Source organism: Tamandua tetradactyla, chromosome 8 (genome assembly GCF_023851605.1).
Source record: "Tamandua tetradactyla isolate mTamTet1 chromosome 8, mTamTet1.pri, whole genome shotgun sequence".
NCBI classification, from domain to species: Eukaryota; Metazoa; Chordata; class Mammalia; order Pilosa; family Myrmecophagidae; genus Tamandua; species Tamandua tetradactyla.
In genome coordinates this window covers 10,564,803-10,592,342 of record NC_135334.1, presented here as the reverse complement: position 1 = coordinate 10,592,342, position 27,540 = coordinate 10,564,803, and the positions used below count along the sequence as shown (strand labels likewise).

At 39.2% G+C, this 27,540-nt stretch overlaps 1 protein-coding gene and 1 pseudogene across 3 annotated transcripts in view; both read left to right on the top strand.

Moving 5' to 3' along the window:
• FAM118B (family with sequence similarity 118 member B) overlaps nt 1-27,540 on the top strand; it is a 120,629-nt gene that overhangs the window by 31,008 nt on the left and 62,081 nt on the right. The gene's annotated exons all lie outside the window — the stretch shown is intronic.
• LOC143644042 (nucleophosmin pseudogene) lies at nt 43-14,373 on the top strand (annotated as a pseudogene).

Genomic DNA, 27,540 nt, shown 5'->3' with positions numbered 1-27,540 from the left:
ATATATATGGTATTTTTCACAATAAAAAATGAAAATGTTTTTTTAAAAAAAGCTTGCTTCTAAGTTAATTTAGTGTTTCTAATGGTCTGGTGACCTCTGTGGCAGAGACCAGTTTTTTTTTTTAGATTTCAGACTCTTGTTTTGGGTTTAAACATTATTTTCATCTCTCAGTTCATTTATAACGCAAAGAGAATATTAATTATTTCAGTTAAATTTTTATTAGGAAAAAGACTAAGTGTAGTATATGAAGCTAATCTTAAGTTACAGATTTCACCACTTTCTTAGATTCCCTTTGTCCATCATTCTCTTGTCCTTAAGGGATTATTGAAACTGATCCAGTGTCCTTTAAGTACATTCATAGGGTATATGGCACTTTTTTCAAAATCAGTTAATACTTATGTTGATGCTTGAAACAAAAAGAAGGACGTGATCACCTATAATCATACTACCCAGTGATTATTTCTACCAATCTACCTATAATGCAAGATAAGGGACAGGTCTGTTGAACTGTTTTTTCTTTTTTGTTTGTTTTTTCTTTTTTTGTTGTTTTTGTATATTTTTTGTTTTTGTTGTTGAACTGCTTTTTGACCTTTGAATTATTATGTGAATTACTTGTGGCTATCCATCTGAAACTTGTGAGCATCTCATGGGTCTGAAGCACAGAAGAGAGCTGAGCTGAATGAAGGATTTGGGAGTCACAAGCGTTTAGTTGGAATTGGAAGTCATTGGAGTAGGTGAAGTAATTGTGGGGATAGGAGGACTGGGAAGGGCCATTTAAAGTGAATAGAAAAGAGAGCTTAAAACAAACAAACAAATAAATAAAAATGAAAAGAGAGCCTAAGAGGAGGGCCTTCAGCATCTAGAGAGCAGTGAAGGAAGAAGAGCTTCTGCCAGAAGAGTGGGAGGAAAACAAAGATAATAGGGGATCCAGAAGAGATGAGAAAGAGAGTAAGTGTGAGCTACTTCTGAGAGTTAATGGAAGACAAATGGAAATGATTTTATTGAATTTTGCCATCAGTGTATCTATCCTCAATAAAGTTGTTGACCTCAGGCACAATTGTTAATCTTCTGTGTATCTCATGCATACATGAGATAGCAGATCATGTTATATTTGTTTACAGTCCTATTTCCTTTAAAAGATTATAGACTTTGTAAGGGTAAGATCGATGTAATGCCAGATCGTGCCAGGTCTTATAGGTTCTGTCTTAACCTTATTAAATGTAATGAGAAGCAGACGAATGATTTTTAAACCATCACTTACTCCAATTTATGTTTTAAAATCATTTTTGCCACCCCATAAGCTTTTCGTTTTCTCTAGTTGTTAAGTAGAGTAGAGGGACAAAATATACAAAATAAGAGAAACTGGTTTCTTAGCGGTAAATACTGATGTCCTTGAGTCATTTTTAGAAGGAGAAATTTTAAAACTTTATAAAAATAAAGTGATTTATATTTAAAATGTTCACTTAGTGCCAGGGGACAGTCTTAACACCTTAAGTCTGGATTCCTTCTCTTGCTTGCAAGAATCAGCTTCCCTTCACTCACTGTTATGACCATTGGCATATCCAAAGATGATAGTCAGAATGTTGGTTTATCATACACACAGCTTTTACAGGAATTTGTCTTTTTCAGTTTATTCTAATTAAAAAATAAAATTACTTTAAGGTGTGCTGTAGTCTGTACTGTACTAAAGGCAGTAGTAGGGTGTATATTCCTTTTAATTGAAAATACTTTACATGTTTCATAATAAACTTCCTTGTAGTTCTAATCATGAGCAACATCTTTCATTTGGCTTAATAAACATGGAGCAAACATTTGAATTCCTACTCTGTGTCAAACGAACTGTTTTAGGCTCTTGGGATACTTCAGCAAAATAAACAAAGATCCTTGCCTTGTATGAGCTTACATACCAGTGGCAAGAGGCAGATGATAAATAAGAAGTATAATTAGTGCATTGGTATATCAGATGTTGGTATGTGCTATGCAATAAGAAAAAAATATCAAATAATCTAGAGAGGAGATGGTTGCAGTTTTAAACAGGGAAGTTAGGGTAGCATCAAAAGGTAGGATTTGAGCAAAAGCTTGAAAATGAGGGAGTTTCTTATGCAGTTACATGCGGTATGAACATTCCAGGTAGGAAGTACATCCAGTACAAAGAAAGGCCCTAAAGCCAGAATGTGCCAGTCAGGTTTGAGGAATAGTGAGGAGGCTGTTGTGACTGGAGGGAGAGAAAGGTTGCCTCAGCTTTCTAGGAAAGGTGAAGCCTCATTGAATTTCAGAAAGTTCATAAGTCAAAACTAAATGAATAACTGGACAAAGAATACCCATCCCAGGAATGCTCTCCAAATGGTAATCCTAAACACCCAAATTCATATCTCAACTTTAATGAGGTCACTTCAGAATAACAAAAGTTTCTTAAATTTAGTTTGTAAGGCAACTTACACACACATACACACACACACACACACATACACAATCTCTCTGTGAATAAGAAACTGAAATTGGAACACATGCCTAAAGTCCTAGTGTTTACTAAAAACTGAAAAATTCACCATTCCATTTTATGGATGTCCAGGTTAGAAACCAAAAGGCTTTGTTGCATAGCAAGGATAGAAAAATTGCCACATGCCCTTGTCTCTAAAAAGGTGGTGATGCAGTATGACTGTGTGATTGTGAAAACCTTTTGTCTGATGCTCCTTTTATCTACCTTATCAACAGACGAGTAAAACATATGGAATAAAAATAAATAATAGGGGGAACAAATGTTAAAATAAATTTAGATTGAAATGCTACTGATCAGTGAAAGAAAGTGGTAAGGGGTATGGTATGTATGAATTTTTTTCTGTTTTCTTTTTATTTCTTTTTCTGAATAGATGCAAATGTTCCAAGAAATGATCATGATAATGAAATGCAACTATGTGATGATATTGTGAAGTACTGATTATATATGTAGAACAGAATGATCAAAAGTTAAGAATATTTGTGTTTGTTTGGTGTTATATATTTTTTTAAATTTAAAAATTAATTTAAAAAACCCAATTTTTAAAAATGAAAATAAATAAATCCCCATCCCAGCCCATACCCCTATCACCCACCACTATTGTCCCTTAGCACTGGCATGGTACATGTTACTACTGATGGAAGAATATTAAAATATTGCTTGTAACTATAAAAAAAAAAAAGATGGTGATGGGGGTGAAGGTTAGGCTGAGTTGGGGAAACTGTGCCAGTGTGAAACCATTATGTACCCCAAAAAAGCCATGCTTTAATCCTGATCCAGTCTTGTGAGGCTAGAACTGTTGTTTAGGGTGGAAAACTTTGATTTGATTGTTTCTGTGGTGATGTACAAACTTAGTTGTGGATGTGACCTTTTGACTAGTTTATTTCCATGGAGGTGTGGTGTGCCTCGTGTGTGAGTGTAGCCTTTTGATTAGATGGAGGTGTGACTCTACCCATTTAGGGTGTTCTAGTTTGCTAGTTGCCAGAATGCAATATACCGGAAATAGAATGACTTTTAAAAAGGGGAATTTAATGAGTTGCTAGTTTATAGTTCTAAGGTCAAAAAAATGTCCCAATTAAAACAAGTCTATAGAAAGATCCAGTCAAAGGCATCCAGGAAAGATACCTTGGTTCAAGAAGGCTAATAAAGTTCAGGGTTCTCTCTCATCTGAGAAGGCACATGGTGAACACGGTCACGGTTTCTCCCTCAGCTGGAAAGGCACATGGCAAGCACAGCATCATTTGCTAGCTTTCTCTCCTGGCTTCCTGTTTCATGAAGCTCCCTGGGAGGTGTCTTCCTTCTTCATCTCCAAAACTCTGGGTGATGGACCCTCTGCTTCATAGTGCTGCAGCATTCTCGGCTGTCTCTGAATGTCCTTCATTCTCCAAAATGTTTCCTCTTTTATAGGACTCCAGAAACTTATCAAGGCCCACCCAAATGGGTGGAAACACATTTCCCCTAATCCAGTTTAACAAACACTCTTGAATGGGTTACATCTCCAGGGAGATGATCTAATTACAGATTCAAACATACAATATTGAATAGGGATTATCCTGCCTTTACAAAATGGGATTTTAATTAAAACATGGCTTTTTTAGGGGTCACACATCCTTTCAGACCAGCACACAGAGTGAATATTGATTAGTTTACTGGAGTCCTTTAACAGAGGAAACATTTTGGAGAAACTGCAGAGCCTACAGAGCCAAGGAATCCCAGACATTTGGAGATGCAGAAAGTAAATGCCCCTGCGGAAGACAGCCAGAAACCAAAGACTCCAGTAGACACCAGCCATGTGCCTTCACAGCTGACAGAAGTGTTCTGAACCAATCAGCCTTTCTTGATTCAAGTTATCTTTATCTGGATGCCTTAGTTTGGACATTTTTACAGCCTTAGAACTGTAAACTTACAACTTAATAAATCCTTTTATAAAAGCCAGTCTGAGAGGTGGGGCAAGGTGGTGGTATAGTAAAGTGTGAAATTCAGTTTGTCCTCCAGAGCAGCTAGTAAATAGCTAGGAACAGTACAGAACAACAGCTGGGGGAACATCAGTGACTGGACAAACAGTGTACACCAGTCTGGGCCAGGCAGAACAGCTGAGATCCCGCATACAGCTGTAAGTCCCCTGGCCATGGAGGCTGGCGCCCTTCCTCCCTGGGCATGGCAAGCATTTCCTCAAGGGGAAAGGAAACAGACTTTACTAATAGCAAGTACTTAGCTCAACCAAGCTCCAGTTGCGGAAGTAACAAATTCTGATTACTGAAAACAGGCCTCCAGCATAAATAAACCTGGAATAAGCATTAAAGGAACTAGGGTTTTTTGCCCTGCTAGAGAGGGGGCGGGGCTGATGGAAACTTACAAACTAGAGGCTTTTTGAGTTGGACAGCACAAAATATTGGAAAAAGGCTGGACCTGAAGAAAAGGGGGCATATAGAGCCCGTAGGTACATAGAGCCACATACCAGCTCAAGCTCATTGACAAACCCAAGGGTCTGGGTCTGGCTCTGAAAAGGCTTTATTTTTAACTTCTTAAACAGCTTATCAGATAGAAGGCTCCAGCAAGGCTCCAGCACTGTTCCAGGCAAAGGTGGAATTTAAGCATGTCTGAGAGACAAAGTAACTAGTCAAGGGAAAGGGGTTAATTCCCTAAAGGGCATATCTTTCCCAAGAAAGGGGGTGGGGCGTAGGTCAAGTGGAATCCCTGCTTCAAGGAATTCAGGCCCCAGGGGCTGGAAATCAGAAGCAAAGCCTGCCTACTGCCTCACCTGTGTCTCAGCCCCTGGCAGGGATTGTTTGTTGAAATTAAAGGCACCACATCACTTTAAGCTGGTGTGACGCCACAGTAAGACAAGCAACACAAGCTGGGAAGGATAGGAAAAGCACAGAGTCTAGAGCCTTCATATGGAAGTCTGACATCCTACTTAATTTCACCCATGGGGAAAACTGATGCTGGCTACTCTCTCCCCCTAGATCTGCACCTGTCTAGTCTGGAAAAATCTAACTGGGATCTGTAATATCTGAGGAGACCCTCTTCCAAAAAAAAGGCTCCATATAGGCAGGACAAGGAACAGAAATATAAGAACTAAAAATTCTGATCAGTTAAATAGAACCTGTGCTAGAGATCTGGAGTAAGTTGAACTGAATGGTAAAGAACAGATGAAGAACAAAGTCGTTTAACAAGAAAACCCTAGTTAAAAATGTGAAAACAACCTCCAGAATAAACTAATTAAAGAAAACTAATGCCTAGACCCCAGAAAAAATGAGTCATACTAGCAAAATCAAAGATATGGCACAAAGGAACAAACCAACACTTAAAATGTGATACAGGAGTTGAAATAACTAATTCAGGATGTTCAAACAGATGTGGAAAATCTCATCAAAACTCAAATCAGTGAGTTGAGGGAGCATATAAAGAAGACACTGGGTGAATATAAAGAAGAACTTGAAAGTTTGAAAAAGCAAATTGCATAACTTGTGGTAATGAAAGGCACAATAAAAGTGATGAAAAAAACAATGGGAGGGTGGTTCCAAGATGGCAGCTTAGTGAGCTGTGAAATTTAGTTCGTCCACGGGAGCAGCTAGTAAGTAGCCAGGAACAATACAGAACAACTGCTGGGGCCACATTAGTGACCAGACATACAGCATATACAAGTCTGGACAAACTGGATCAACTGTGATCCCATGGAGAACCGTCAGCCCCCCAGCCGCAGAAGCTTGCACCCCTCCCTGACAGGCTGGTTCCCAGAGGGGAAAGGAAAGAGACTTTACTAGCAGCAGGGGCTTAGCTCAACCAAGCTCCAATTGTGGAATTATTAACAAATTCTGACTCCTGAAAATAGGTCTCCAGCTCAGATAAACCTCAAATAAGGGCTAAAGGTACTAGGAGTTTTTGCCCTGGCACAGAGGGGGAAGGGCTGACAGAAAAACAAAACCAGAGAATTTTTGGATCAGACAACAAAATACTTGAAAACGGCTGGACTCTAAAAATAAGTGGGGGGGGGAGGGGGAGCACATAGAACCTGGACATACATACAGCAAAGTACCAACTTAAGCTCTTTATTAACAAACCCGAGGAATGGGGGTCCTGCTCTGAAAGTGATTTTTTTTTTTTTTTTTTTGCTTTGTATCTACTCCTTAGCAGTAGACCTGCAAGCCTTCTCAGGCTCCATTGCCCCAGGCAAGGGTGGAATTAGGCTTGTCTGAGAGACAGAGAGGCTGGTCAGGTGAAAGAAATTAATTCCCTGAAGGCTGTGCCTTCCCCAGCAGAGGGGTGGGGCTCAGCTCAAGTGGAATCCCTCTCTCAAGGACTTCAGACCCCAGGGACTGGAGAACTGAAGCAATTAAAGCTAGTCTACCACCTCACCTCTGACTCAACCCACACCCCCAGCAGGAAGAGTCTGCTGAAGTTAAAGGCATTGCATCACTTTATGCTGATGGGAAACTGCAGGCAGACAAGCACCACATACTGGGCAGGATTGGAAAAACAGAGTCTAAAGGTTTCATAGAAAAGTCTGTCAACCGGCTAGGTCTCCCCTCAGTGAAAACTGATGCATGTGACTCTTTCCTCCTGAGAGGAGGCCAGTCTGATTTGGGAAAATCTGACCAGGTGTATAATATCTAAGTAGACCCTCCTAAAAAGGTGGGGGGGAGCTCCATATAGGCAGGAGAAGAAACAGAAAAATAAGAACTGAAAAATTCTGATCCATTAAACAAAACCTGTACAAAACCTAGAATAAACTGAACTGAATGTCAAAGAACAGATAAAGAACAAAGCCGTCCAGCAAGAAAATCCTAGGTAAAAGAGGGAAATAATTGTTCTCCAGAATAAACTAATTAAGAAAATCAAATGCCAACGGCAGGAAAAAATAACGTCATGCTAGGAAAATTGAGGATAGACACAGTCAAAGAAACAAACCAACAATTCAAATGAGATTACAGGAGTTCAAACAGCTGATTCAGGATGTTTTGATGAGGAAAATCTCATCAAAAATCAAATCATTGAGTTGAAGGAGGATATAAAGAAGGCAATGGGTGAACAAAAAGAAGAAATTGAAAGTGTGAAAAAACAGATCACAGAACTTACAGGAATGAAAGGCACAGTAGAGGAAATGAAAAAAGAAAGGAAATCTACAATGTTAGGTTTCAAGAGGCAGAAGAAAAGATTAGTGAATTGGAGAACAGGACATCTGAAATCCAACAAGCAAAAGAAAATATAGGGAAAAGAATAGAAAAATGTGAGCAGGGACTCAGGAAATTGAATGACAACATTAAGCACACAAATATACATGTGGTGGGTGTCCCTGAAGGAGAAGAGAAGGGAAAAGGAGGAGAAAGACTAATGGAGGAAATTATCACTGAAAATTTCCCAACTCTTACAAAAGACTTAAAATTACAGATCCAAGAAGTGCAGCGTACCCCAAACAGAATAGATCCAAATAGAAGTACTCCAAGACACTTACTAATCAGAATGTCAGATGTCAAACAGAAAGAGAGAATCTTGAAAGCCGCAAGAGAAAAGCACTCCATCACATACAAGGGAAGTTCGATAAGTCTGTGTGTGTATTCCTCAGTGGAAACCATGGGGACAAGAAGGCAGTGGTGTGGTAGTTAGGTTCAGGTGTCAGCTTGGCCAGGTGAAGGTGCCTAGATCTATTGCTGTGGCCATGAGCCAATGGCGTGTGAACCTCATCTGTTGCTGATTACATCTGTAGTTGGCTAGGAGGCATGCCTGCTGCAATGGATGATGTTTGATTTAATTGACTGGTGCTTAAATGAGAGAGCTCGATGTAGCACAGCTAACAGCAGCTCAGCATACCTCATCTCAGCACTCGCAGCTCAGCCCAGGCCTGTGGAGATGCAGAAAGGAATCACCCCGGGGAAAGTTGTTGGAATGCAGAGTGTTGGAGAGAAGGCCGACAGAAATTGCCCTGTGCCTTCTCATATAAGAAAGAACCTCAGTTGATAGTTAGCTGTCTTTTCTTTGAAGAACTATACATTAACTAAATAAATCCCCTTTTATTGAAAGCCAATCCATCTCTGGTGTGTTGCATTCCAGCAGCAAGCAAACTAGAACAAGTGGCATGACATATTTAAAATTCTGAAAGGGAAAAACTGCCAGCTGAGAATTCTATACCTGGCAAAACTGCCCTTCAAAAATGAGGGGGGGTCCTGGTGTGATTCTATCTTGTGTGACTGTTCTCTGGAATAGTAGTTGTCTATCTTCGCCCATCTTCTCACTCAAGTGCTTGCCTCCACCTGATGGAAGATTTGATAGTCATGGTCATGAGCTCTCTGAGGCTCCAGAACGATCTTTTCGGTTGTGAACTAAAGGCTGACAAAGATGATCACTTTAAGGTGGATAATGATGAAAATGAGCACCAGTTACCTTTAAGAATGCTCAGTTTAGGGGCTGGTGCAAAGGGTGAATTGCACATTGTTGATCCAGAGGTAATGAATTATGAAGCCAGTACAATGAAAGTAACTCTTTCAACTTTGAAAATGTTCATACAGCCAACAGTTTTCTTTGGAGGTTTTGAAATAGCACCACCTGTGATCTTACAGTTGAATTGTGATTTAGGGCCTGTGCATATTAGTGGACAGCACTTAGTAGTTGTGGAAGAAGATGCAGAGTCAGAAGATGAAGAGGAGGAAGATGTGGAACTCTTGAGTATATCTGGAAGGCAATCTGCTTCTAGAATTTGTAGTAAGGTGCTACAGAGAAAAGTTGAACTTGCTGCTGATGAAGATGATGATGATGATGGGGAGGTGGGAGAAAAACTACAGTGAAGAAACCTGTACCAGATACTCCCATGAAAAATACACAGAAATAAAACCAGAATGGAAAAGACTCAGAACCATCAACACCAAGATCAAAAGGTCACGAATCTTCGAAAACCAAGAGAGAACTAAAACACTGAGGGGATCTACTTCTGTAGAAGACATTCAAACAAAAATACAAGCAAGTTTTTTTTTTTTTTTTTTTAGTTAGTGGTATATTAGAGTGGCAGAGGAAAGTGTTAGAAACTGTAAAGCTGTGTTTCAGTAGCCATGGTTCTTTTAAAAAATTTTTTTTAAACGACAACATACAAGCATGAACATTCTTGCCATATGATCATTCTATTCTTGGTATATGATCAGTGACTCACAATGTCATCACATGGTTGTATATTCATCACCATGATCATTTCTTAGGGCATTTGCATCAATTCAGAAAAAGAAAAAAGAAAAAAAAACTCATACATACCATACCCCTTACCCCTCTTCTCATTTACTGCTAATATTTCCATCTACCCAATATATTTTAGCCTTTGTTTCCCCTGATTTTTTCTATACCCCTTACCACTCCCTTTCCTTGATCACTAGCATTTCATTGTACTAAATTTATTTTAACATTTGTCCCTCCTATTATTTATTTTTGATCCATATGTTTACTCATCTGTCCATAACATAGATAAAAGGAACATCAGACACTAGGTTTTCATAACCACACAGTCACATTGCAAAAGCTATGTCATTACACAGTCATTTTCGAGAAACATGGCTACTGGAACACAGCTGTACATTTTCAGGCACTTCCCTTCAGCCTCTCCAATATACCTTAACTAAAAAGGTGATATCTATATAATGCATAAAAATAACCTCCAGGATAATCTCTCGACTCTGTTTGGAATCTCTCAGCCATTGACGCTTTTTGCCTCATTTCTCTCTCCCCCCTTTTGGTTGAGAAGGTTTTCTCAAACCCTTGATGCCAAGTCCCAGCTCATTCTAGGATTTCTGTCCCATGTTGCCAGGAAGGTTTACACCCCTGGGGGTCATATCCCATGTAGAAAGGGGGAGGACAGTGAGTTTGCTTGTGTTGGCTGAGAGAGAGAGGCTACATCTGAGCAACAAAAGAGGTTCTTTGGAGGTGACTCTTAGGCCTAATTTTAAGTAGACTTAACCTATCCTTTGTGGGGTCAAGTTTCATATTAACAAACCCCAAATTGAGGGCTCAGCCTATTGCTTTGGTTGTCCCCACTGCTTGTGAGAATATCAAGAATTTTCCACTTGGGAAAGTTGAATTTTCCCCCTTTCTCATCTTAAAGTAGGCTTAGCCTTTCCTTTGTAGGGGTAAGTTTTAATGAATGAACTTTGAAAAGTAAAGTTAAGAACAGAAGTTATCAGGAAATGGAAAGATGGTCGAGATTGGACATTTGGTGCTGAGGGAATACAGATTGTATAACAGGACTGATTGTAAAATTTAAGAAATGGTTAGCACAATAATATTAGAATAGTAAATGAAGCTGAATATGAGTATGATTGAGGGAGAAGGGCTGGGGGGCGTGTGAAACCAGAAAGAAAGATAGAGGATATCAAGACTGAGTCGGTATAACTTAGGAATGCCTAAAGTAGACAGGAATGGTGATTAAATGTACAAATATAAAAATGATTTTGCATTAGGGAGAACAAATGAATCTCAACATTTCAAGGAGTTGAAAAATAGATGGTGTTTTCATTTGTAAAAGCTACCAGAATGCAATATATCAGAAACAGTGTGGCTTTTAAAAGGGGGAATTTACTAAGTTGCAAGTTTACAGTTCTAAAACCTTGAAAATATCCAAACTAAGGCATCTGGGGAAAGATACCTTGATTCAAGAAAGGCCAATGGGTACAGAACACCTCTGTCAACTGAAAAGGCACATGTTGACACCTGCTAGCTTTCTCTTCCAGCTTCCTATTTCATGAAGCTCCCCAAGGGGTGTTTTCATTCTGCATCTCCAAAATTCTGTGACTGTGTGCGTTGTGTTGTTTCTAATGCTTTTTGCAAAATGGTTCCCTCTTAAAGAGCTCCAGTAAACAACCTTCTCTTGTATAGGTACAGTCACATCTCCGTGGAAATCATGTAATCAGAAGTTACAGTTCTGTGGGTTATAGTCTCCATGGAAACAGTCAAAAAGATCCCACGCAGCAATATTAAATGAGGATTAAAGAACTTGTTTTTTCTAGGGTACACAGCAGATTCAAACTAGCACAAATTGGTATACAGGAAAAGGTATAATCAATGGAAGGTAGGGTCTATAGTCAACAGTAACATAGTAATATGCTTCCACTGAATGTAACAAAGGCATTATGCCAAAACTAAATGTCAGCAAATGGGCGGCATGGGGGAATGGTATGGATTCTATGCAGAAGGAAAGGTGTCTTCATATAGATTATGGTGGTGAAGGGCACCTCTGTTTACTTAGATTGTATGCTGTGTGAATAAAACTTTAAAAATGAACTGAGTTGCAGCCCCTTGGAGGGCAGCGTGGTTGTTCCACAGGGGGCTAGGGGTGGGATTTTCCTCTGATCTTACAACCCTGTTGCTAGGTATATACCTGGAGGAACTGAGACTGGGGATAGGAATGGGCATTTGCATATTGGTGTTTATGGCAGCAGTGTTCTGGATTTGCAATGGATGGAGGTGGCCTAAGGATGCAAAGATTGAGGAATTGAACAGGAAACTGTGGTGTTTGCATACAGTGGGCTACTGAGTGGCTTTCAGAAGGAATGAATTTGTGATGCTTGCAACTAGGTGAATGAACCTTAAGGGCTGCATGTTGAATAAAATGTCAGAAACAGAAAAACAAATATTATCGTGCCTCACTCATATGGATTAACTGTAATATACAAACTCAGAGAATAGAAGTCGAGAGGTTGGATTATCAGGTTGGGGCCTATTCTAAAGGTTCCTAGACTGTAAGCTCTTACAGCAGTCACATATATTTAGAAGTTATAACTGACGTTTCAGACTTCTGAGATGCTGAGTTATTTTATATTACCTGGTTATTCCCTGAAATGTCGGATATTTATGTGACACCTGAAACTCAGAGTTAGGGCACTGAGACTATGAAAGTCAGTATTACCCCATTCAACAACTGTTGAAAAAGTTAGAAGTATGAGTAGACTTCATCTGGAGATGCAAATGAAGCTGATCTGGATAGGACTAAGGGAAGTCAGAATACAGGATAAAGAATGGTATGGCCCATATTTTCAGACTACAAGCTCCGTGTGAGACCAAAGGGAGAGATATTTATTTGGTGCGAAATTTATATTTTGGACAGCATATTATCCAATTTAGCCTGTATGATCAGTTTGCTTGAACAACATAATTACATGGGATTTTGAGTAGTACATGCGATTTTGAATAGTACTTGAGATCTTGTGGTTTGTACATGTTAGTGTGATGCCCTGATACATCCCAGAGTAATTTGGCCAGAGAATAAAAAAGTATTGTGAAATCCCCTTGGGGCACTAGGGAGAAAGGAAGAAATATTAAAGTTGCCCATCTGGGGAATTTCTGATATTCTCACAAGCAGTGGGAACAACTAGTTCAAACAGGCTGATCCCTTAGTCTTAGGGCTTGCCCCAGTGAGGCTTACTCCCACAAAGGAGAGGCTAAAACTATGTGATGATATTGTGAATTACTTATTATGTATGTGGAATGGAATGATCATATGTTAAGAATGTATTTGTTCATTTGTTGTTAATTTTTTTTAATTAACAAATAAAAAAAATCAAAAAAAGGAGAGGTTAAGTGTACTGATAATTATGCCTAAGAGTCACCCCCGAAGAACCTCTTTTGTTGCTCATATGTGGCCTCTTTTCTCTAAGCCAACTTGGCAGGTGAACTCACCGCCCTCCCCTGGAACATGACTCCCAAGAGTGTAAATTTCCTAGCAACATGGGACCTGATTCCCAAGGTTGAGCTGGGGCCCAGCATCATGTGAATGAGAAAGCTTTCTTGACCAAAAGGGGGAAGAAAGAAATGAGACAAAATAAAGTCTTAGTGCTTGAGAGATTTCAGAGTTGGGAGGTTATTCTTATGCATTATATTGATACCCCTTTTAGCTTATGGTGTATTGGAGTGGCTAGAGGGAAGTACCTGAAACTGTTGAACTGTGTTCTAACTTGCCTTTATTCTTGAAGAAGACTGTATAACTATAGCTTTTGTAAAGTGACAAGTGTGGAAACCTTGTGGCTGATGCTCCTTTTATCCAGGTTATGGACAGATAAGTGTAAAAAAGGGGGGAAGGGATAAAAATAAGTAAATAATAATAGGGGGAGATAAAGGGTAAAAAATGGGTAGATTGAAATACTGAGGGTCAGTGAGAGGGGTGTAAGGGTATGGGATGTATGAATTCTTTTCTCTTTTTTTCTTTTTATTTCTGTTTCTGGAATGATGCAAATGTTCTAAAACTGGTCATGGTGCAGAATACACAACTACGTGATGATATTGTGAGCCATTGATTGTATAATATGGTTGGACTGTACATGTGTGGATATTTCTCAGTAAAAATATTTTTTTAAAAACTAGGCTTCAAAGACATGGCACCTTCCATGTCTATGGAAAACATTCACAGTAGCTTTGTTAGGTGAATGCTTGTAAATATTCAATATTAAGTTCAATTTGTATCACATTAATGTTTGAAAATGCATTATTAGTAATTCCTGAATATTACAAACAGCCAACTTGAAGTGTAGAAGACTTGCTCTTAAATAACTCTCTGGAGGTGATATGAATACTGAAAGAGGCTTCCTCTGACTTGACTCCAAATCTCTAACCAACAACAACTATATCCTTGCTGGTGAACTTTTATGAGGGAACATCAAGATTGAGAGGTGCCTTCCTGATCCTGCTAGAAGTGTAGTGTAACCCATGGCTAGGGCAATAATAGCTACCCAAGTCTCCTGCCTTTGCAGTGGGTACACAAAAGATGAGTACAAATCCTATCAGGTTTCTCTACTTGTTCTATATCATGCTTGGGTCATTCAGTGGGGATGGTTCAACTGTCCTTGGTTCCAAGATGCACATTCAAGGTGTTTGCCTCTCTATTTGAAAACCATTTCTTGCCTTCTGGAATATCGGATAGCTTGACTTTGATTTTTTTTTAAATTTTTTATTTTTAAATTAAAAAAATATATATTACAAGAAAGAAACACAAACATTCTTAATATATGATCATTCCATTCTACATATATAATCAGTAATTCGCAATATCATCACATAGTTGCATATTCATCATGATAATTTCTTAGAACATTTGCATCAATTCAGAAAAAGAAATAAAAAGACAACAGAAAAATAAAATGAAAACAGAAAAAAAAGATTAAAAATACCATACCCCTTACCCCTCCCTTTCATTGATCACTAGCATTTCAAACTAAATTTATTTTAACATTTGTTCCCCCTATTATTTATTTTTATTCCATATGTTCTACTTGTCTGTTGACAAAGTAGATAAAAGGACCATCAGACACAAGGTTTTCACAATCACGCAGTCACATTGTGACAGCTGTATCATTATACGATCATCATCAAGAAACATGGCTACTGGAACCCAGCTCTCCATTTTCAGGCAGTTCTGTCCAGCCTCTCCATTACATCTTGGATAACAAGGTGGTATCTACTTAATGCATAAGAATAACCTCCAGGATAGCCTCTCGACTCTGTTTGGAATCTCTCAGCCATTGACACTTTGTCTCATTTCACTCTTCCCCCTTTCGGTCGAGAAGGTTTTCTCAATCCCTTGATGCTGGGTCTCAGCTCATTCTAGGATTTCTGTCCCACCTTGCCAGGAAAGGTCCACACCCCTGGAAGTCATGTCCCACATAGACAGGGGGAGGGCAGTAAGTTTGCTTCTTGTGTTGGCTGGAGAGAGAGGCCACATCTGAGCAACAAAAGAGGTTCTCTTGGGGGTGACTCTTAGGCCTAATTTTAAGTAGGCTTGACCTGTCCTTTGTGGGGTTAAGTTTCATATGAACAAACTCCAAGACTGGGGGCTCAGCCTATAGCTTTGGTTGTTCACACTGTGTGTGAGAATATCAAGAATTCAACTTGGGGAGGTTGAATTTTCCCCCGTTCTCACCATTCCCTGAAGGGGACTTGGCAAATACTTTTCCACTCACTGATCAAATCACTCTGGGATTCATCAGGGCATCACTCTGGACAAACCAGCAAAATCTCATGTCCTACCCAAAGTTGCATGTACTTATGGTGTTCAGTTAAGCTATCTACATAAGTTATATTAGGAAATGCACTAGTCAAAACATAAATTTTGTACCAAATAAACATTTTTTTGCTTTAGTCTCACACATAAGTTAAAATTTAAAAATATTAATTGCCATCTATTTTCAGCACCCTGCAGTAATGACATTCCTTTGTTCTTTCTCCTGCAAAAACATTTTTAAAATTTATACATTTGGTCACTATCATTATACACTCTAGGCATTCCTAGATTATACCATCTCAGTCATTATCGTCTATCTTTCTTTGTGATTTCATTTATGCCCCCAGCCCTCCTCCCTCTATCATTCTCACATGCAGCTTCATTCAGTGTTTTAAGATAACTGTATTACAGTTAGGTAGTATTGTGCTGTCCATTTCCGAGGTTTTATATTCAGTCCTTTTGCACAATCTGTGTCCCTTCAGCTCCAATTACCCTATTTCTATCTCCTAATGCTCTCTTTACGAATGAAATATTCCAAGTTTGTTCACTAATGTCAGTTTGTATCGATGAGACCATACAATATATTTTTTTTGTTTTTGGCTAATCTCACTCAGCCTAATGTCCTTAATGTCCATCCATGTTGTTCCATACTTCATGACTTTATTCTGTCTTACAGCTGCATAATATTCCATCATATGTGTATGCCACAGTTTGTTTAGCCACCTGTCTGTTGATGGACATTTTGGCTGTTTCCATCTCTTGGTAGTTGTAAATAGTGCTGCTATAAACATTGGTGTGCAAATGTCCGTTTGTGTCCTTGCCCTCATGTCCTTTGAGTAGAGACAGCATATAGATGGGTCCTGTTTTTTAATCCATTCTGCCAAGGACAGTGGGGATGGTTCAACTGTCCTTGGTTCCAAGATGCACATTCAAGGTGTTTGCCTCTCTATTTGAAAACCATTTCTTGCCTTCTGGAATATCGGATAGCTTGACTTTGATTTTTTTTTTAATTTTTTATTTTTAAATTAAAAAAATATATATTACAAGAAAGAAACACAAACATTCTTAATATATGATCATTCCATTCTACATATATAATCAGTAATTCGCAATATCATCACATAGTTGAGTTTAATCCATTAACATTTAGTGTTATTACTGTATGGGTAGTACTTTCTTCTACCATTTTGCCTTTTGGATTTTACATATCATATCTAATTTTCCTTCTTTTTACCTTTACTCATAGTTTTCCTTTCTGCACTGTTCTCTACACCTCTCTCTTCTGTCTTTTCGTATCTGTCTCTAGTGCTCCCTTTAGTATTTCTTGCAGAGCTGGTCTCTTGGTCACAAATTCTCTCAGTGATTTTTTGTCTGAAAATGTTTTAATTTCACCCTCATTTTTGAAGGACAATTTTGCTGGATATAGAATTCTTGGTTGGCAGTTTTTCTCTTTTAATAATTGAAATATATCATCCCACTGTCTTCTTGCCTCCATGGCTTCTGCTGAGAAATCTATGCATAGTCTTATTGGGCTTCCCTTGTATGTGATGGATTGCTTTTCTCTTGCTGCTTTCAAGATTCTCTCTTTCTCTTTGACCTCCAACATTCTGATTAGTAAATGTCTTGGAGTATGTCTATTTGGATCTATTCTTTTTGGGGTATGCTGCACTTTCTTGGATCTGTAATTTTAAGTCTTTCGTGAGAGTTAGGAAATTTTCAGTGGTAATTTCCTCCATTAGCTTTTCTCCTCCTTTTCCCTTCTCTTCTCCTTCTGGGATAACTACAACACGTACATTCATGCACTTCATATTGTCCTTCAATTTCCTGATGCCCTGCTCAAATTTTTCCATTTTTTTCCCTATATTTTCTTTTTCTTGTTGGATTTCAGATGTCCCATCCTCCAGTTCACTAATCCGATCATCTGCCTCTTGAAATCTACCATTGTAGGTTTCCACTGTTTTTTCATCTCTTCTATGGTGCCTTTCATTCCCATAAGTTTTTTTCTCTCTCTCTCTCTTTTTTTTATTAATTAAAGAAAAAAAAATTAACCCAACATTTAGAAATCATTCCATTCTACATATGCAATCAGTAATTCTTAACATCATCACATAGATGCATGATCATCATTTCTTAGTACATTTGCATCGATTTAGAAGAACTAGCAAAACAACAGAAAAAGATATAGAATGTTAATATAGAGAAAAAAATAAAAATAATAATAATAGTACAAAAAAAAAAAGACAAACCAACAGACAGACAAAAAAAAAAAAAAAAACCGTGTAGCTCAGATGCAGCTTCATTCAGTGTTTTAACATGATTACTTTACAATTAGGTATTATTATGCTGTCCATTTTTGAGCTTTTGTATCTAGTCATGTTGCACAGTCTGTATCCCTTCAGCTCCAGTTACCCATTATCTTACCCTGTTTCTAACTCCTGCTGGACTCTGTTACCAGTGGCATAATCCAAGTTTATTCTCGAATGTCAGTACACATCAGTGGGACCATACAGTATTTGTCCTTTAGTTTTGGGCTAGTCTCACTCAGCATAATGTTCTCTAGGTCCATCCATGTTATTACATGCTTCATAAGTTTATCCTGTCTTAAAGCTGCATAATATTCCATCGTATGTATGTACCACAGTTTGTTTAGCCACTCTTCTGTTGATGGACATTTTGGCTGTTTCCATCTCTTTGCAGTTGTAAATAATGCTGCTATAAACATTGGTGTGCAAATGTCCATTTGTGTCTTTGCCCTTAAGTCCTCTGAGTAGATACCCAGCAATGGTATTGCTGGGTCGTATGGCAATTCTATATTCAGCGTTTTGAGGAACCACCAAACTGCCTTCCACAGTGGTTGCACCATTTGACATTCCCACCAACAGTGGATAAGTGTGCCTCTTTCTCCGCATCCTCTCCAGCACTTGTCATTTTCTGTTTTGTTGATAATGGCCATTCTGGTGGGTGTGAGATGATATCTCATTGTGGTTTTGATTTGCATTTCTCTAATGGCCAGGGACATTGAGCATCTCTTCATGTGCCTTTTGGCCATTTGTATTTCCTTTTCTGATAGGTGTCTGTTCAAGTCTTTTTCCCATTTTGTAATTGGGTTGGCTGTCTTTTTGTTGTTGAGTTGGACAATCTCTTTATAAATTCTGGATACTAGATCTTTATCTGATATGTCATTTCCAAATTTGTCTCCCATTGTGTAGGCTGTCTTTCTACTTTGTTGATGAAGTTCTTTGATGCACAAAAGTGTTTAATTTTGAGGAGCTCCCATTTATTTATTTCCTTCTTCAGTGCTCTTGCTTTAGGTTTAAGGTCCATAAAACCGCCTCCAATTGTAAGTTTCATAAGATATCTCCCTAAATTTTCCTCTAACTGTTTTATGGTCTTAGACCTAATGTTTAGATCTTTGATCCATTTTGAGTTAACTTTTGTATAGGGTGTGAGACATGGGTCTTCTTTCATTCTTTTGCATATGGATATCCAGTTCTCTAGGCACCATTTATTGAAGAGACTGTTCTGTCCCAGGTGAGTTGGCTTGACTGCCTTATCAAAGATCAAATGTCCATAGATGAGAGGGTCTATATCTGAGCACCCTATTCGATTCCATTGGTTGATATATCTATCTTTATGCCAATACCATGCTGTTTTGACCACTGTGGCTTCATAATATGCCTTAAAGTCAGGCAGCGCGAGACCTCCAGTTTCATTTTTTTTTCTCAAGATGTTTTTAGCAATTTGGGGCACCCTGCCCTTCCAGATACATTTGCTTATTGGTTTTTCTATTTCTGAAAAATAAGTTGTTGGGATTTTGATTGGTATTGCATTGAATCTGTAAATCAATTTAGGTAGGATTGACATCTTAACTATATTTAGTCTTCCAATCCATGAACACGGTATGTCCTTCCATCTATTTAGGTCTTCTGTGATTTCTTTTAGCAGTTTTTTGTAGTTTTCTTTATATAGGTTTTTTGTCTCTTTAGTTAAATTCATTCGTAGGTATTTTATTCTTTTAGTTGCAATTGTAAATGGGATTCGTTTCTTGATTTCCCTCTCAGCTTGTTCATTACTAGTGTATAGAAATGCTACAGATTTTTGAATGTTGATCTTGTAACCTGCTACTTTGCTGTACTCATTTATTAGCTCTAGTAGTTTTGTTGTGGATTTTTCTGGGTTTTCAACGTATAGTATCATATCGTCTGCAAACAGTGGTAGTTTTACTTCTTCCTTTCCAATTTTGATGCCTTGTATTTCTTTTTCTTGTCTAATTGCTCTGGTTAGAACCTCCAACACAATGTTGAATAATAGTGGTGATAGTGGACATCCTTGTCTTGTTCCTGATCTTAGGGGGAAAGTTTTCAATTTTTCCCCATTGAGGATGATATTAGCTATGGGTTTTTCGTATATTCCCTCTATCATTTTAAGGAAGTTCTCTTGTATTCCTATCTTTTGAAGTGTTTTCAACAGGAAAGGATGTTGAATCTTGTCAAATGCCTTCTCTGCATCAATTGAGATGATCATGTGATTTTTCTGCTTTGATTTGTTGATATGGTGTATTACGTTAATTGATTTTCTTATGTTGAACCATCCTTGCATACCTGGGATGAATCCTACTTGGTCATGATGTATAATTCTTTTAATGTGTTGTTGGATACGATTTGCTAGAATTTTATTGAGGATTTTTGCATCTATATTCATTAGAGAGATTGGTCTGTAGTTTTCTTTTTTTGTAATATCTTTGCCTGGTTTTGGTATGAGGGTGATGTTGGCTTCATAGAATGAATTAGGTAGTTTTCCCTCCACTTCGATTTTTTTGAAGAGTTTCAGGAGAGTTGGTACTAATTCTTTCTGGAATGTTTGCTAGAATTCACATGTGAAGCCGTCTGGTCCTGGACTTTTCTTTTTAGGAAGTTTTTGAATGACTGATTCAATTTCTTTATTTGTGATTGGTTTGTTGAGGTCATCTATTTCTTCTTGGGTCAGAGTTGGTTGTTCATGTCTTTCCATGAACCCGTCCATTTCATCTAAATTGTTGTATTTATTAGCGTAAAGTTGTTCATAGTATCCTGTTATTACCTCCTTTATTTCTGTGAGGTCGGTAGTTATGTCCCCTCTTCCATTTCTGATCTTATTTATTTGCATCCTCTCTCTTCTTCTTTTTGTCAATCTTGATAAGGGCCCATCAATCTTATTGATTTTCTCATAGAACCAACTTCTGGTCTTATTGATTTTCTCTATTGTTTTCATGTTTTCAATTTCATTTATTTCTGCTCTAATCTTTGTTATTTCTTTCCTTTTGCTTGCTTTGGGATTAGTTTGCTGTTCTTTCTCCAGTTCTTCCAAGTGGACAGTTAATTCCTGCATTTTTGCCTTTTCTTCTTTCTGATATAGGCATTTAGGGCAATAAATTTCCCTCTTAGCACTGCGTTTGCTGCGTCCCATAAGTTTTGATATGTTGTGTTTTCGTTTTCATTTGCCTCGAGGTATTTACTAATTTCTCTTGCAATTTCTTCTTTGACCCACTCGTTGTTTAAGAGTGTGTTGTTGAGCCTCCACGTATTTGTGAATTTTCTGGCACTCCGCCTTTTATTGATTTCCAACTTCATTCCTTTATGATCCGAGAAAGTGTTGTGTATGATTTCAATCTTTTTAAATTTGTTAAGACTTGCTTTGTGACCCAGCATATGGTGTATCTTTGAGAATGATCCGTGAGCACTTGAGAAAAAGGTGTATCCTGCTGTTGTGGGATGTAATGTCCTATAAATGTCTGTTAAGTCTAGCTCATTTATAGTAATATTCAGATTCTCTTTTTCTTTATTGATCCTCTGTCTAGATGTTCTGTCCATTGATGAGAGTGGTGAATTGAAGTCTCCAACTATTATGGTATATGTGTCTATTTCCCTTTTCAGTGTTTGCAGTGTATTCCTCACGTATTTTGGGGCATTCTGGTTTGGTGCGTAAATATTTATGATTGTTATGTCTTCTTGTTTAATTGTTCCTTTTATTAGTATATAGTGTCCTTCTTTGTCTCTTTTAACTGTTTTACATTTGAAGTTTAATTTGTTGGATATTAGTGTAGCCACTCCTGCTCTTTTCTGGTTGTTATTTGCATGAAATATCTTTTCCCAACCTTTCACTTTCAACCTATGTTTATCTTTGGGTCTAAGATGTGTTTCCTGTAGACAGCATATAGAAGGATCCTGTTTTTTAATCCATTCTGCCAGTCTATGTCTTTTGATTGGGGAATTCAGTCCATTAACATTTAGTGTTATTACTGTTTGGATAATATTTTCCTCTACCATTTTGCCTTTTGAGAGTTTTCCTAAGTTAAAGGACCCACAGCACCTTTTACTGGTGGGACCCGCAGACAAACGTGTGCCACGAGCGCCACCTACTGGGCTGGATAAGAAAAACAGAACCCAGAGATTTTACAGAAAAATCTTTCAACCTGTTGAGTCCAACACCCAGGGAAATCTAAATAAAGGCCCAGACGCCAGCAGAAGATAACGGATCATGCTCAGAAAACTGAAAATATGGCCCAGTCAAAGGATTAAACCAATAGTTCAAATGAGATAGATATCATATCTGACTTTCCTTTTTTCTACACTCTTCTCCATACCTCTCTCTTCTGTCTTTTTGTACCTGACTCTAGTGCTCCCTGTAGTATTTCTTGCAGAGCTGGTCTCTTGGTCACAAATTCTCTCAGTGACTTTTTGTCTGAGAATGTTTTAATTTCTCCCTCATTTTTGAAGGACAATTTTGCTGGATATAGGAGTCTTGGTTCGCAGTTTTTCTCTTTTAATAATTTAAATATATCATCCCACTGTGTCTAGCTTCCATGGTTTCTGCTGAGAAATCTACACGTAGTCATATTGGGTTTCCCTTGTATGTGATGGATTGTTTTTCTTTTGCTGCTTTCAAGATCCTCTCTTTCTCTTTGACCTCTGACATTCTAACTAGTAAGTGTCTTGGAGAACGCCTATTTGGGTCTATTCTCTTTGGGGTGCGCTACACTTCTTGGATCTGTAATTTTAGGTCTTTCATAAGAGTTGGGAAATTTTCAGTGATAATTTCTTCCATTAGTTTTTCTCCTCCTTTTCCCTTCTCTTCTCCTTCTGGGACACCCACAACACGTATATTTGTGCGGTTCTTATTGTCCTTCAGTTCCCTGATCCCCTGTTCAAAATTTTCCATTCTTTTCCCTATAGTTTCTGTTTCTTTTTGGACTTCAGATGTTCCATTTTCCAAATCACTAATTCTATGTTCTGTCTCCTTAACTCTATCATTGTAGGTATCCATTGTTTTTTCTGTCTTTTCTACTTTATCCTTCACTTCCATAAGTTTTGTGATTTGTTTTTTCAGTTTTTCTATTTCTTTTTTTTTGTTCAGCCCATGTCTTCTTCATGTCCTCCCTCAATTTATCGATTTCATTTTTGAAGAGGTTTTCCATTTCTGTTCGTATATTCAGCATTAGTTGTCTCAGCTCCTGTATCTCATTTGAACTGTTGGTTTAATCCTTTGACTGGGCCATATTTTCAGTTTTCTGAGCGTGATCCGTTATCTTCTGCTGGCGTCTGGGCCTTTATTTAGATTTCCCTGGGTGTTGGACCCAATAGGTTGAAAGATTTTTCTGTAAAATCTCTGGGTTCTGTTTTTCTTATCCTGCCCAGTAGGTGGCGCTCGTTGCACACGTTTGTCTGTGGGTCCTTTAACTTAGGAAAACTGTCGCCGTGGGGGAGGTTCGCCAGCCGAAGCGGCTTGGAAGAGTGCCAGCCGGCCCGGGGATCCGAACGCGGGGAGGGTCGCCAGCCGCCGCAGCCTGGGAGAGCGCCCATCCGAATCTCCTAGTAGGCCCGGGGCGCCAAGCGTGGCGGGAGGGTGCCAGCCGCCGCGGCCCTGGAGAGTACACCGTTCCTAACCGGACTGGGAAGTCATGTGTCTGGAAAGGAACCCGGTCACCGTTCTCCGCAGCCTGGGGATCTCCAGTCCAATTCTCCCTGTTGGTCCGGGGGGCCGCGTGTGGGGGGGTCGCCAGCCGCCGCGGCCTGAGGGGACCGCCTGTCCACTTCTCCCAGCTGGCCCGGGAAGGGGGAAGGGAGGGACACCGGCCACTTGCCACCCCGGCCCGGGGAAGCCTGCGCCCCTCGTCGATCTCACCGGAGCGGGTTCTCCCAGCCAGTCAGCCGTTCCAGGATGGGGTATGCTGTCTTTTTGACCTCTGTGGTGGTTCCGGGAGCTGTTCTGTATTGTTTCTATTCCCCTAGTAGCTGTTCTGGAGGAGGAACTAAGATCCGCGTGTCTTACTAAGCCGCCATCTTCTCCGGAAGTCCCATTCCCATAAGTTTTTTGATTTGTTTTTTTCAGAGTTTGGATTTCTTCTTTTTGTTCATTCCATGTCTTCTTTATATCCTCCCTCAATTCATTGATTTGGTTTTTGATGAGGTTTTCTCTATTCGTATAGTCTGAATTAATTGTTTCAGCTACTGTATCTCATTTGAATTGTCAGTTTGTTCCTTTGACTGGGCCTTATCTTCAGTTTTCTTAGTGTGATTTGTCATTTTTTTGCTGGTGTCTAGGGATTTAATTACCTTAATTCGTTTATTCTGGAGATTTCCTTCACTTCTTTTACCTTGGGTTTTCTTGCTGGATGAATTTGTTGTCTATCTGTTCTTTGACATTCAGTTCAGCTTTATCTGGACCTCTAGCTTAGGTTTTGTTTAACAGAGGATAATTTTTCAGTTCTTGTTTTCTTGTTTCTTGCCCTACTTGTATGGTGCCTTTTTCCCCCCACCCTTAGGAGGGTCTGTGTAGGTATTATAGACCCCAGCCAGGTTTTCCCAGACCAAACTGGCCTCTTATCAGGAGGAAAGAGTCACCTGCATCAGTTTTCCCTGAGGGTGAGATCCAGCAGGTTGACAGACTTTTCTGTGAAGTCTCTGGGCTCTGTTTTTCTTATCCTGCCCAGCATGTGGTGCTTGTCTGCCTGCCGGTCCCACCAGCACAAGATGATTTGGCACCTTTAACTTTGGCAGACTCTCCCTGCTGGGGACCTGGTGGAGAAAGAGGAAAGGTTGTAAGCTGGTTTTAATGGCTTCAAACCACCAAGCCCTGGTGTCTAAATTCCTTGAGGGAGGGATTCCACCTGAGTTGGGCTTCACCCCTCCTCTGGGGAAGGCACAGGCTCCAGACAAGCCCCAAACAAGCTTGTTTCTGCCTATGCCTGGGGCAGTTGCAGCCTGAGAAGCCCTGCCACTGTATCCAAAGGCAGTCAAGCCTTTGTAGAAACACAGCCACGAAAACCTGTGTTTCCTTTTTTTTTGTTTATTTTTCCATCAGTGCTGCCCCCTTGACACTGGGGAGCAACCTCCACTTTGACCAGGTTCACCTGAGCTGGGGACCTATTTTTAGTAGTCAGAATTTGGTAATTAATTCCACAGTTGGCATTTGGTTGGGCTCAGCCCCTGCTGCTGGTGAAGTCCCTTTCCTTTCCCCTCTGGGAAGCAGCCTGTGGGGGAGGGGCGCTGGCTGCCATGGCTTAGGAAACTCACGGTTCTGGGAGTGCTCGCAGCTGGTCCAGCTGGTCCAGACTGGGATACACTGTGTGTGCAGTCACTGATGTGGCCCCAGGAGCTGTTCTGTACCGCTTCTGATTATTTAGTAGTTGTTCTGGAGGACCAACTGAAACGCACACATTGCTAAGCCACCATCTTGATTATCTCTTGACTTCAATTTTTGACATAGCTCATTCATGTTGAAACAAACTGGGAGATGACATTCTTGCCAGCATATGTGACATCCACAGTAGTTGTTGAATTTACCAAATAGTTAAAATCTTTTCAAACCTCACTGCTCTCTTTTGAAGACTTGTGTTAACACTTTGATGTGACGATAGGAAAGTCAGGCGCTTGGATGTCTGTATGGGAATAACAAGCAAAAACAGAAACGTTGCGGCCCACAGATGTAAACAAAGCCTGGCTCATGGCCTACCCATGCAGTGACTTCTGGCGCACAGGAAGAGTCACTTCATGTCCATCATTAGTGACTCTGAGGTAATGGGACATGACCGATAGGATTGGTGTGTGGGCCAGAGAGACTCGCAGTCGACAACATGGTGAAATCTGTTCCAACAACCAAGCCTCCTTTTTAAATTTTTATTTGGCAGTCTACACTTCTATTCTTTGACTCACTGGAAATTTTCTATGTTTCTTAAGTTTTGCATCTTAAATCAGGCCCACCACCTTACTAAGATCCTGTGTCTATAAGTGCACACGATCTGTACGTTCCATCTTGGTGCAGATGTGAGTGCAGGACCACATCATCCAATGAGATCACAAGAGCTGCCCCAGCCATCCTTGCCTGTAGCTAATCTTTTCTCATGTTCTTTCTGAATTTTATGCTTTTCTTTCATAAGTAAAGTATCTTCTTGTAGCTTCTTAAACAACTTCTGTTTGATTCCTTTCCCAGTTTGCCATGGTGGTTTTATATTTGAATGCTGTTCTTGCTGTTCATTATTTCTAGCTCAGTTTCCCGTGAGATTGAAGCTGAGGTATTATCACTGTACAAAATTTCAGAAGCATGGGTCTTTGACTATCTAAGCCAAAACATTCCACTTTCTTCTCAAGAAAGCAATAGTAATAGCAGGCTGTACTCTTTCTTTAAAAGGAAACTTTGCAACTTATTTTGGCCTCTGTTCTATTGTCATTCTATGTAGGAAAGTCAAGGGCCTGGCATTTAGTAGACACTTAATAGCTTTTGAATGGTGTTTTAGTTTGCTAAGCTGTTCAAAGCAGATACAGTGATGGGAATTTATTAGCTTACAAGCTTATCTGAGACTGAGAAAAATGTCCACAACAAAGCATCATCAAGGCTGTACTTTCTTCCCCGAGACCAGCTGCCAACTCTTTTGGATCCCTCCGTCATGTGGCAAGGTACATGGCAGTGTGTGCTGTTCTCTCCCTTCCCTTCCAGGTTTTGTTGATTTCAACTTCTTGCTTCTGTGGCTTTTTCTCTCTTTTTTTAATTGTTCATCCCTTTTATAAAGGACTCCAGTAAGAGAATTAAGACCCATCCTACACAATGCCATAATTGAATTAACTGGATCAGAAGGTCTTAAAATATATTTATACCCACAAGAATGGATTAGTTTTAAGAATATGATTTTCTGGGGTATATATTCCAAAACACCACAAATGGCAGAACTAAAAGAAGAAAAATGAAATTAACTCCGGAAAAGCTTATCCCTCTGTCCTACTTTATTTGGTCTTCTGCTACCTGGATTTTAAACATAATTAAGAACATATGGTGGGTATCTGTCTATTCAGTTATTTTTTTAATCAGTTACATCTGTTTAAAATATTGTGCACTTGGAGGACAGGCTCAAAAATAATCTTGTAATGGGTAAACTGGTAATGGAGTGATTTCTTTTCATATATTTTATATTTTGTTATTATTATTTTTTCTTTTGCACAGGCAGGCACCGGGAATTGAACCCAGGTCTCCAGCATGGCAGGCGAGAACTCTGCCACTGAGCCACCATGGCTCACCCCATATATTTTAATGTGGCAAAACATTTGGTTTAGTTTCCTTTTAGTGAACTCTAAAGATAATTGTAAAAACAGATCTACTTTTTTTCTTATACTTCTGTCCTTGGTTTTGCCAATAATGACGTTTGAAACACATACAATATGGGGACCTTTGAGATGTGTCACATGGTGTTGACAGTGAATTCTCTTAGTTGCTTGGCATCCAGTTCCACCTGAGGGTTTTAATGATGAAATTTGCCAACCTTCATGTTCTCAAAATTCAGTTTTTAAAAATTTAAACTCAGTAGTATTAATGTCAGATTTCCTCAAGAAAGCAAAAATGGGTGAAAATTAGGTAGGATAGTCTTACTAAACATTTTAATTTTTATTATGACAGAAGAGTCCTCTCTTTAAGATGGTCAGATTTCAGCCCAGAGAAATGTCCTCTTTAATGGTGGCTTTCATACACAATGCATGGTATGTACTTTGCTGCCATTCAGAGTAAGCAGTTGAGAGTATCACCAAATATCCCCCTCACTACTTTAGTAATAGGA